At 36.9% G+C, this 10117-nt stretch overlaps 1 long non-coding RNA gene across 1 annotated transcript in view; it reads right to left on the bottom strand.

Annotated features, from left to right (window-relative positions):
• Positions 1-1068: 1068 nt before the first annotated feature.
• LOC133212522 (uncharacterized) overlaps positions 1069-10117 on the bottom strand; it is a 79803-nt gene continuing 70754 nt past the window's right edge. Inside the window, exon 3 of the long non-coding RNA XR_009725505.1 lies at positions 1069-1144. This is a non-coding gene — a long non-coding RNA (uncharacterized LOC133212522). The remainder of the gene's footprint in view (positions 1145-10117) is intronic.

Below are 10117 nucleotides of genomic sequence, written 5' to 3'. Positions count from 1 at the left end.
GGACCAAATACAAGAGCACCAAAGTTTAAAACTTCAAGCCCTAAACTTTATGACCTTCAACAAAACTTGTAGAAAACATTAAAAGAAACTCTTACTTGAAATACAGCCACATTCTAACAGGTTTTCTCTAATCTAAATAGAGATTCTCTATTTAGATTTTTATCTCTATTTTAGATTTTTTTTTCCAATTTTGTTATCTCTAATCTAAATAGAGGTACTTTTTTATCTCTTTAAAAGTCCAAACAGCCTTGGTTATGTGGAGGAGCTGACATTGCAACTATTATTCTGTAGCTATTCTCCATTTTTTTCTGAAATTCCTGAATACTTCCCCTTGGAGGATAAATCAGGCCCATGACTCCAGAATAACATTCTAGGAAAAAAAATAGGGATTTAGAGATACAGATAAAGGAAGATTACACTTCTGTTGCAGAGAAAGCCCACTGATAGAAACCTGGGTCTAAAAAAATGAGACACCATTTACTTTTGTATCTCTACAGGGAAGGAGAATGAAGGATTTATCTTTTACCTCTTACCTACTCAAGGTGACTCCCAAAAGCCTCGAAGTAAATTTCCACAACTCTAACTTGTGCTAAAGGAAATCATGCACCTCCTGAAACAACCAACTAAATAGAAAACAGCTGCTATAATTTATCATAATCATTTATCTAGAATGGTTTATATTCAAAACCTAAAAAAAGGCCTAAACCCAAAGTAATTTTCAGTCTGGGTTGTTTTTTTTTTTTACCATAGCTAGACTTTAGACCATTGAGTTACTGAGAAGCTGTTCCAAACTTGGGGGTTACTTAGAGATTATAAGAATAGGACAGTGATTTCCATACTATTTTATAATTTGCCCTAGCAAAATCCTTATAGTACAGCTGGAACGTTAATCTTAGAGCTTCACATTTTCTGCCTCAGGCAATTCGCAGAGAGATACAATCAGGAAATAAAAATAAACATGCTAGCTATAGGACTGTTTATCCTATTGATTTTCTATTTAATCCCATAAAATGCCTCCCTTCCAACACCAGCAGCCTCTCAAAGCAAGCTCAAAAGTGATATTATCTGGTTTAAGGATACTTTGGCACAGGGCAGCAATAACTTGAAAGCTTAAAATTTGAGGAAATGTTGCTGCCCATCACACCTGAAAGAATTAAAAAGAAAAGATCAACAAATCAGAGATGTAACAAATGGGCTGGAAGAAGACCCGGGGAAAAGGAACACACAATTTTTTACATTACTAGAATTGGTTGCAAAAGTCCAGTTAAGTGACAGAGAAAAAATGCCATGGATATATATTGATTTCAAATACAAGTTTTCACAGGAGGAGATTATCTAACATTCTCCAGCCTCACATTTATGGCATTAAAAACAAATTCAAAGATCTCCTCAAGACCCAACTAGCATTTCATAGTCATCTTCCCAACAATACTCAATAGACAAGACCTCTTCCAAGTTCTTTTCTTCCTACTTCTTCCAGCTTGTCAATGATTTGTAATTGAGGGGGGAAAAATGAAATCTCTGAATACACAAGGTAAAGTACTTGGGGAGGGGGGGGGGGGGAAGGCAATATGATAACTAAAGGGAGTCTTAAAAAATTGCTTGGATCTCCTCCAAGTCCACTGCTGCTTGGAGAACTAACTCTAGTATGATGAAACTGCCATGAGGACAGATGTACATTGCAATGCATGGCCTTATGAAGTGCATGGCCTACCCCTTTAAGCAGCTCTGGGGGTAAGAATAGTGACGTCTGCTGCCATGTCACAGCAGTATACCTAACCCTGCGGGTTCTTGTTCTCTATATTCAATATAATATCAATACCTAAGTTAAATAGGATTTGAGGAGGAACAAACATTTATTGTCTAAGCATTTGGATTCTGGAAATAGCAGTGAAATTAGTGTTCTACCATTGAAGTATGAGGGTACAGCAATGTTTTTCATAATGGTGTGTCTGTTACACATTAAGTCCTAAAAATTTTTAAACCAGACAAAAGTTTTGCAACAGTTCTTCTTTTCTGATTTCAGTGAAGTTAGGAAGTGTTTTTAAGACCCTTCAAAGTCAGAATTTGAAGAAGCATTATGGGAAGCAACTGCAATGTGGAATCACTGCATGCAATAGTAACCAAAGGAATAAGGTCTATCATATAGACAATGGATACAAGCTATAAATGAGGAAGTAAACTTCATGGTCTCAGGACAAAACCAATAAACATGAAAGTTTAGCTACAAAACTTGTCTTCCTGAGAAGGTCTCTTTAGTATTCATTGTTTATACAAGTATAACAAACTGTTAGCTATAGCAATTCTTCTACTGTATTTGACCTAAAGTGTCTTAAATTGATATGTAGACTCTTGCTGCACAAGCATTGACTTTTAGGCCTTCTATCTGACAGATTAGGGGGGAAAAAAAAACTTGTTAAAGAATAAATATTTAGCTGCTCTGTCTTTATCTCTACTTAATAGCTAGTAGTGTAATCTCACAAGAATATACTTGTGAGCTGCTGATATTAATGGCACATATACATGTACTAGATGAAATTGCCTTAGGAAAAATAAGGTTAGCTTTTTACCCAGAAGATGAAAAGGATCAGGTTCAGACGTGATCAATACATTCAGGGATTTGTTATCAGGGAAATTGCAAAGCTCTCCTGAGTGAAAATGTACCGAGAGCAACTTTCCTTCTCTGCACAAATGGAATCTAAAATATGTATGCTTTTGATAACTAAGCTTTTGAAAGTGGGATCCAAAATTAATCTCCAAACAGGGACAGAGAAAAGAGGAGAAAAAAAAAATCACTTTCATTTCTCTTCTTTCATGTGCAGTCAGATTGTTTTCAGCAGCAGTTCCCTCAGTCATGTCAGTGGGCACTGTGCACACCAGCTGGTATAACACAGCTTCAGAGATCTTTCTCTAGTGAAGGTGGGAAAGTATGTTCACACTGCAGCAGTGGTACTGACATACAATACACCAGAAAAGATATATTTCATGCCTGCAAGTGGAACCTGAAAACAACATATTGGGCTAAAAATCTAAGACAGCCATTTAGTAGCTGCTACATTACTGAGCAGTTCACGATTGATGTTCTTCCTCTAATTCCATAAGGTACATTTTTTCAAGCATGATGCAAATAAAAAAAACATATTTTGAGTGACAGATATACTAAGAATCTCTATGGTTAGAGAACTGAATATTACACTTTTCTGAGTATCTGTTACTACTTTTCTTAGCCTGTGTTAATTCCTAGATATCTCTCTGTTATCTCATGAAATACTGATCCAGGCTAAAAAAGTTAACATTTCTGAATGTTAAAAGCATTAAATTCCTATAATTCCTGTATGTTTTTACCCCTTCAGCCAGTTCTCTAGATTTGCTCAGTACAGAGGATGTCAGGCAGTTTTAGTTATAATTGCTCCTTATCATAAGAACAGGATCATCCCTCCTTGGGACTACAGAATAATCTTCTGCCTTTTTGTGTTTTCTGCTTCTCCGTGGTTAAAATATCAGTTTATTTTCCTGACTGACAAACACCAATACATAGGTAATAAATATGAATCAACTGTGAAACATACCCCTTTCAACCTTAGGAGACCTTTAAAAGATTTTGTTTCTTAAAACCCAAGGTAATTTATTCTTTGGCCATAAACCAAATTTGAATTCAGAGGAAGTACAGAAACACCACCTTCGTGGCACAGTACGTAATTAAAATACAGTTATCTACTCTAAACTGATATATGCCAAAATGTTTACCACAGACAGAGGCTGAGGCACGAGTCCTAAGATGAAAAAAGTAGGAGAGCATTGAGATCACTGAAAAATACATGAAATGAAGTAGAGAGACAAAGAATCCCAAGCCAACGAGCACATGGTTTGAACTAATTGTAGTTAAAGGAACCATCAGCCAGATCTTGACAATTCTATTGATTGAAAGTGCTAAATTAAATGCTGCATGCAAATCTGTCTGGAAATTATTTGAGTCTCAGCAAGTCTGTCTGATTCCTGCCAGCAATACAGATGGAAAACAACCTCATCCTATAGGGTTTTAAAAAGAAATTAAAAGACATCTATTTCAGAATAAGAGAGGACTGAGTAACCTACAAATTAGTCCACATTTTGGTATTTTTTCCCCCTTAGGGCAATTCTTGGCATGTGCTTAACAGTATTCCCAATGAAATCAGGTTTTATTTCTACAGAGAGTGGAATGCAGATGAGCCTTTTAGACTACAGAGAATGCCAAGTTAACAGCGGCAGCAAATTCTGATCAATTATTTTTTCTGCATGAAATAAAAATTTATGTTTTTTTTTTTTAGAACAAGTGCTATTTCAAGACTTCTATTTGCTGGAGAGTTTCTGTAACATGAAGACCTATAGCAGCAACTTTCATTTAGTTTACGTGATCTGGATAGGCAGGTTGTTCATTTTGCTTTCCCAGACCAGCTGTTTACCGATGACATATGTGGGAGGTACAGAAATAACTGAATGCTGTTTCTGATGTGAACAGTAGAGTATAAACAGATTTTGCTTTAAAAAAAACCCACTTTTTATGAACCTGGGTAGCAGGCAATGTAGTTTTCAAAATTTTAATGATTTCAGTAAGAACTACCCATCAGCTCACAAAACAGATGGCAGTATTACTGCCCACCAGACTTAAAAATATCCCAAGAGAATTTAAAATCCACAGCAAGTCTTCTGTAGTTAATCCAGCAACTAGAGATTATACTCTGGGTGTTAATTAACAGCTTCACTTTGAATTAGCTGTGAGACAGGGAGAGAGGAGAATATCTAAGTTTGTTACTTCTTTTTTATTCTGTTGTTAATAAGGAACTTAGTGTGAAAAGTCTCAAAAGAAACCTGTGGAGCTCTTTTCACCTTCTTATCCTGCTAAGTATTTATAATTATTACTGAGCTCTATAAATCCTCACCATTGCTTTCTATTGTGACTTTTGTGGGCATTAAGCAGAGATTCAGGTCTAACATAGACATAGTAAGCTTATCAGAAATTGCTTTACAGATTTAAAGGTATATTCCAACAAATGTATCCCCCCAAATACATAAGGAACAATTTTTCCTGGATTATTATATTGATTTAACTGTATCCATTTGTAATTCATATGGAGCAAATGAGGTATGTGGCTCATTGGTTTTATTCAACTGCAAATTGATTAAATATAAATAGCATGGTATGCTTCTTTATACTAGTAAATGCCTTCTACAACAGAGAATACTTTGTTGAAAATATTCTTATGGGCAGAAAAAAATTGCTGTCCCCTTCTGCTAAATTAATATCTAAGCATGTGTTGGAAAAGATAGTGCCAGCTCTATGGTGGTCCATCAATCTCTCAAAGTCAGCAGTGAAGTCAAAGGAAAAATCCACTGTTCCCATGATCGGCTTAGAGTATTGGATCAGGCTTATGAAGCAACTTCAGGGCTTAAACATTATCATTATACAAAATTACTACATTAATTTCACTGTTTTTTTAATCTAATGAAAAATTAATAAATCCCAGGTAGGTAAATAAATAAATAAAGAGTAGGTTTGTTCAGAATGCTGTGTTTGTAAAATAAAGTATTTAAATTTCCACGAATGCACGTAGTGTTCATGGCTATCAGCAGTATAAGCAGATAGCATCCTGCTGAGAGTGTTCCCCATCCTACCCAATGGGTTTACAGAAACTGAGATATTGAAACATACAGAGGCTTACAGGCATAGTCAGATCTGACATGCTGTTGTAATTCTCTTTAGAATTTTGAATGCCTTTAACATGTTTGAGGAAATCTGTAGAAGACAGTTCTTCATTTAGGTTTGATATCTCAAGAAACTACAGGGTTCAGCACATTACATTGTTTGTCAGACTTTAATACCCAGGTTTATTTTACCAGGGTCTAGATGGACAGTATGAACTGTCATTCTTAGCTGCATAGCACTGCATTAAATTTAACATAAGATTCATTTATCTTTACCTAAAGAACCAGAAAAATCACAACCGTAAAATTAAAGGTGTAAAGTAAAAGGATTTTTGAGTATTAGCAAGCTGAGCAGGAAAGAGATGGTTTTGTGGGTTTTTTTTTGCCTTAGAATCGTGCCCAGTATAAGTAAAATCAAAATACCTTGAAGGTTTTTGCAATGAGAACTTAACATCCAATGGTTCTAAGTACTGAACCTGGAAAAAATCTTGAAATATGTCTTACATTATAACAGGCTCTTAACAACCTACTGTCAGAGCACTTAAACATGTTTATGATATAAAGAGCTGAGTTGTCATTATTGACAATCATGACACCATGAAGGATCCTATGAATGATATTAGAATAATTAGGTTATCTACTGCTTCAACATAAAAAGATACTGATAACAAAAGCCCTATTTTATATTTACAAATCCCCCTTTTCCTTCTTAAAAAAAAAAAAAAATATCTCACAGTGCTGTACAGATCCAGATTCTTAAATTATGTTTTTCTAAATTCTAAAATTATTTTATTCTAACTACACATGAATTTGGGAAAAACGCCACGTAAGTTCAAACATGTCACCAAATTCTGAAAAATATGGCATAAAGTAACTTTCTACCTGGTTTTGTAGGCTTCTAATCTCACAGAATTTATAAATCTGGAAGATTTGGGTAAATATATAAGCATGTGGGAGGCTATGTGAAAATTTAATAGTTTTCTATAAAGCTTCATAAATCTCAGTTTACGCAATTTGAAGGCAATCATAAAGAATTGGACTAGAAGGTACATGAGGAAGCAGTCTCATCCACCCTCTGCAAAACTTGCTAACTGTTTTTTTGCATCCCTCCAAGTTATTTTGACAGATTAATTAATTTCAACCAATTTAAGTCTCTTAATCCTAGTTTCTTTTCCCCAGGTATTAAAATTGTTAATGAAATACTCAGAGTACTTTTTGCTTTCACATGCATAGCTCTGAAAATTTGTCCAGATTGAGAGAAGTCCTGACTGCTTGCCCCCTAAGAAGTTGCAAGATGAGACGCATTATGGCATACCAGTTGTTTGTGGGACAAGCAGAGGGCAAATTTGGCAATTTGATATAAAGTTTTCAAGAATAAATCAGCATTGTAACCCAGGCAGTCATAACTTGAGAGGACAAGCACCAAATGCCTCCTAGGGCTTCTCCTAAGATACATGTGAGGGACAAAATTCTTTAAGGAAGGAAAGACAGATTGCCCCTGTACAGAACTTCACAGATTTTTGCATGGCTGTGAAATATGCATCTCCCGGTCTGATACCTTTTAAATCTCTTAGTAAGAGTATAACGTGCTTCTGTTCTTCTCAACTAATTCCTAATCCTTTTCTGGAAGGCAAAGCTAATCAATCTACATTTCTCAGCCAGCAACAGGAGACAATGTTCTTTAGTCACAGCATGTGTCTTTTCCTCCAGAGACTATGAGCTGACTGTCTTAATTATTGGGGTCCACTGAAGTCAGTGAACTAGGATAATCTACATCAGTTGAGTATTGTCCTTTTATTTCATATTACAATACAGCAGTGAACCAGGGATCAGTCTAACTGTGCTGGGTCGGTAAGTACCTAGAAGGAAACGTGCTGAACGAGGAACATCATGGCCTTGGCGTATGTGCTCTTGGTTAATGAAGGACCATTACATATTTAGCACATAAACAGAGGACTATGTGAAAGGGAGCAGTATAATAGAAAGGAGAGGATGAGAACTTTTTATTGACTACTGCACAGTGAAATTCAGCTATTTGCAGAACCTTTAGCTACCTATCCATTCATATATTTAACTCCAGGATACCAACACCATGAAGTCCAGCAATATCATTATTTCAGTATAAGGTCCAAACATGTGCTTCTGAGAATTGTATAACTTCATTCTGTAGGCTCGAGAAAGTCACCAAAACAGCATGAGCAGATAATTACCCAAGACTGTGCATGAACAGAGTTCCTTATGATGATTAACCAGTAGGAATGATAACCAGGGCCATTCATGTGACAGAAAGTACCGATCAGATCATTGCAGGCCTGCACAAAAGAAAAAAATCACTGCTGATTGAACAGCAGAAGCAGCAGACAATAGAGATGATTAAATGGATGGTGGTAGACATGGGGCTGCTGGAATAGCAACTCACACATCAGAATCTTTGACAAGCAGAAGCTGGGAAAGTAAAAATAGATGCTAAAGAGCAGCTGATAAGAAATCAGAAAGGAAAGAGGAATTCGTTGGATAAATGGAGTGTGATCAGGGCACCCTTAAATTAAACATGAGAAAAGCAATAGAGAGAGGAAGATATTCAGATATTTGGAACAATCTCAAAGTATTAACGAGGTGATATATGAAACATGTAATTACACAACTAGATCATCTGTGCAAAAGAAGTGATCCTACAGCTGATCAGACAGCTGGAACTTAGGAACAGGAGGCTATGCAGCTGTTTGCTTAGACAGTAAGGACTCAGAGAGCATAACTATGGGGCAGCTGCAGTATAAGAAAACATCCAAATTAGGCAGCAAGAAATTATATGAGAGCCTCAGGACCAGACAACATGAATAGAAAATAGCGTATCATGAACAGAATGGATAAGAAAACAATTGATTATTAAAACAACAGGATCTGACAGCAGCAGGGCTGGGTGGTGTGGAATCAGGCAGCAAAAGTATCTGACTGGCCAAGGCTGAGATCAGACAGCATATGCAGTCCATCAGGCAGGAAAGGGATCCAAAACCAGGAACAGTTCTTTGGCAAGAAGCACAATAACCCAACAGAAGCAATTCATCAGATTTGACAAGATGAGTGGGAGTCTTCTGCACTAAAAATGGTCTGGAAATGCATGCCACCATGGAGCAGAGCATCACATTTAGTGTTATGTACCCCTGTCTGCAACCTGTTGTGCCTTCCTCTGTCATGGTACAGTCCCCTCCTCCTGCAGGGTAACGGGAATGTGAAGGAGCTGGATCTGTAGGAGCACACACCACAATGTGATGGCTATAATCCTTTACCAAGGGAAGGTCTGTGTCATTTTCTCTCACTGCTGTTTCGAGCTTCACTGGTTTGAGAGGATTATGAGTAATGATTAAATCCAGCAGCCTTTCTCTGTACAAAGCACCAGAAATTGTCTTTTGTATCTTTTTCCTGCAGTCTGCAAAGTTCTGTTTTAAGCTGCAGCATAGTCAAACCCTCAGTAAAATATCAGCAAGGCATTGAGGGAACAGAGCAGATTATAGGTCAGTGTCTTTAGATATCATCTGGCCTACTGCACTTGCACAGCATGTGACATTGAAAACGAAATAGCACCAATACATCATTGATCCCCCGAGCATATATGACTGCTATTAATTTCATCTTTCATCGGCTTATCCTCCCTGTACTCTTGCCAATTTCTGACGACTGTTGCTGTTTCTATAAATCACTGGAATACCAGGAAACATTACAAAAATCACAGAGAAGTGAAACCGCATTTCTCATTCTCTCTTCCACTCTCCCCTTTTCCCCCACAAAACCCATAATTATGCCTGTATGGAGAATTTCTCAGACCTTTTTATTTAATCTTTGAAGGTCTGTGACAACATCACCAATCTACTTCTGCAAGATAGTGGTTAGAAAAATTTACAGACCAGTTCTTTTGCCAAAAGCTGGTATAGCTAGCACTATTGCTAGAGCTCAGTGTTGTTTATGTATTATAGACAAGAGCACAAAGATGTTAAAACCAACGCTGATCTTATACTGCCTGTATTGACCTTTGTCATTGCTGGAGCTCTGGGTGACAGTTTTCTTCGTGGTGAATTTGATGCATTTCTTGATCATCCCTCAGTGACTTGAAATCACATTAACCCACCGTATCTGCTCACAATACCTTATCACTGGTCTTGTTTGCTCTTGTTTTGCTCTCCCATATTTCTTTAAAGACTTCCCCTCCAGAAATTCTCCTGAGCCAAACCAGCAGATCAAAGCCCATGGGATCAACTGCGTTAAATTTTTCATGAGGTTTCTTACCCTTCTGACTCTTAGTCCTGTTGGTAATTAAAGCACTAATTTGCATGCCAAACAGAGAGTCTTCCCTGGCCTCCCCTCTTGCCCTGTCAATAAACAAAGAAGCAAGCCTGTGAGAAATTCAGCTTCTTTCAGGTATATTGACACCATGAAGTCA

This window comes from Neopsephotus bourkii, unplaced genomic scaffold (genome assembly GCF_033783945.1).
Source record: "Neopsephotus bourkii isolate Nb327-2 ecotype Australia unplaced genomic scaffold, CSIRO-AGI_Nbou_v1 NB_716, whole genome shotgun sequence".
Classification (NCBI taxonomy): domain Eukaryota; kingdom Metazoa; phylum Chordata; class Aves; order Psittaciformes; family Psittacidae; genus Neopsephotus; species Neopsephotus bourkii.
This window is presented reverse-complemented; position numbering and strand designations above follow the sequence as displayed.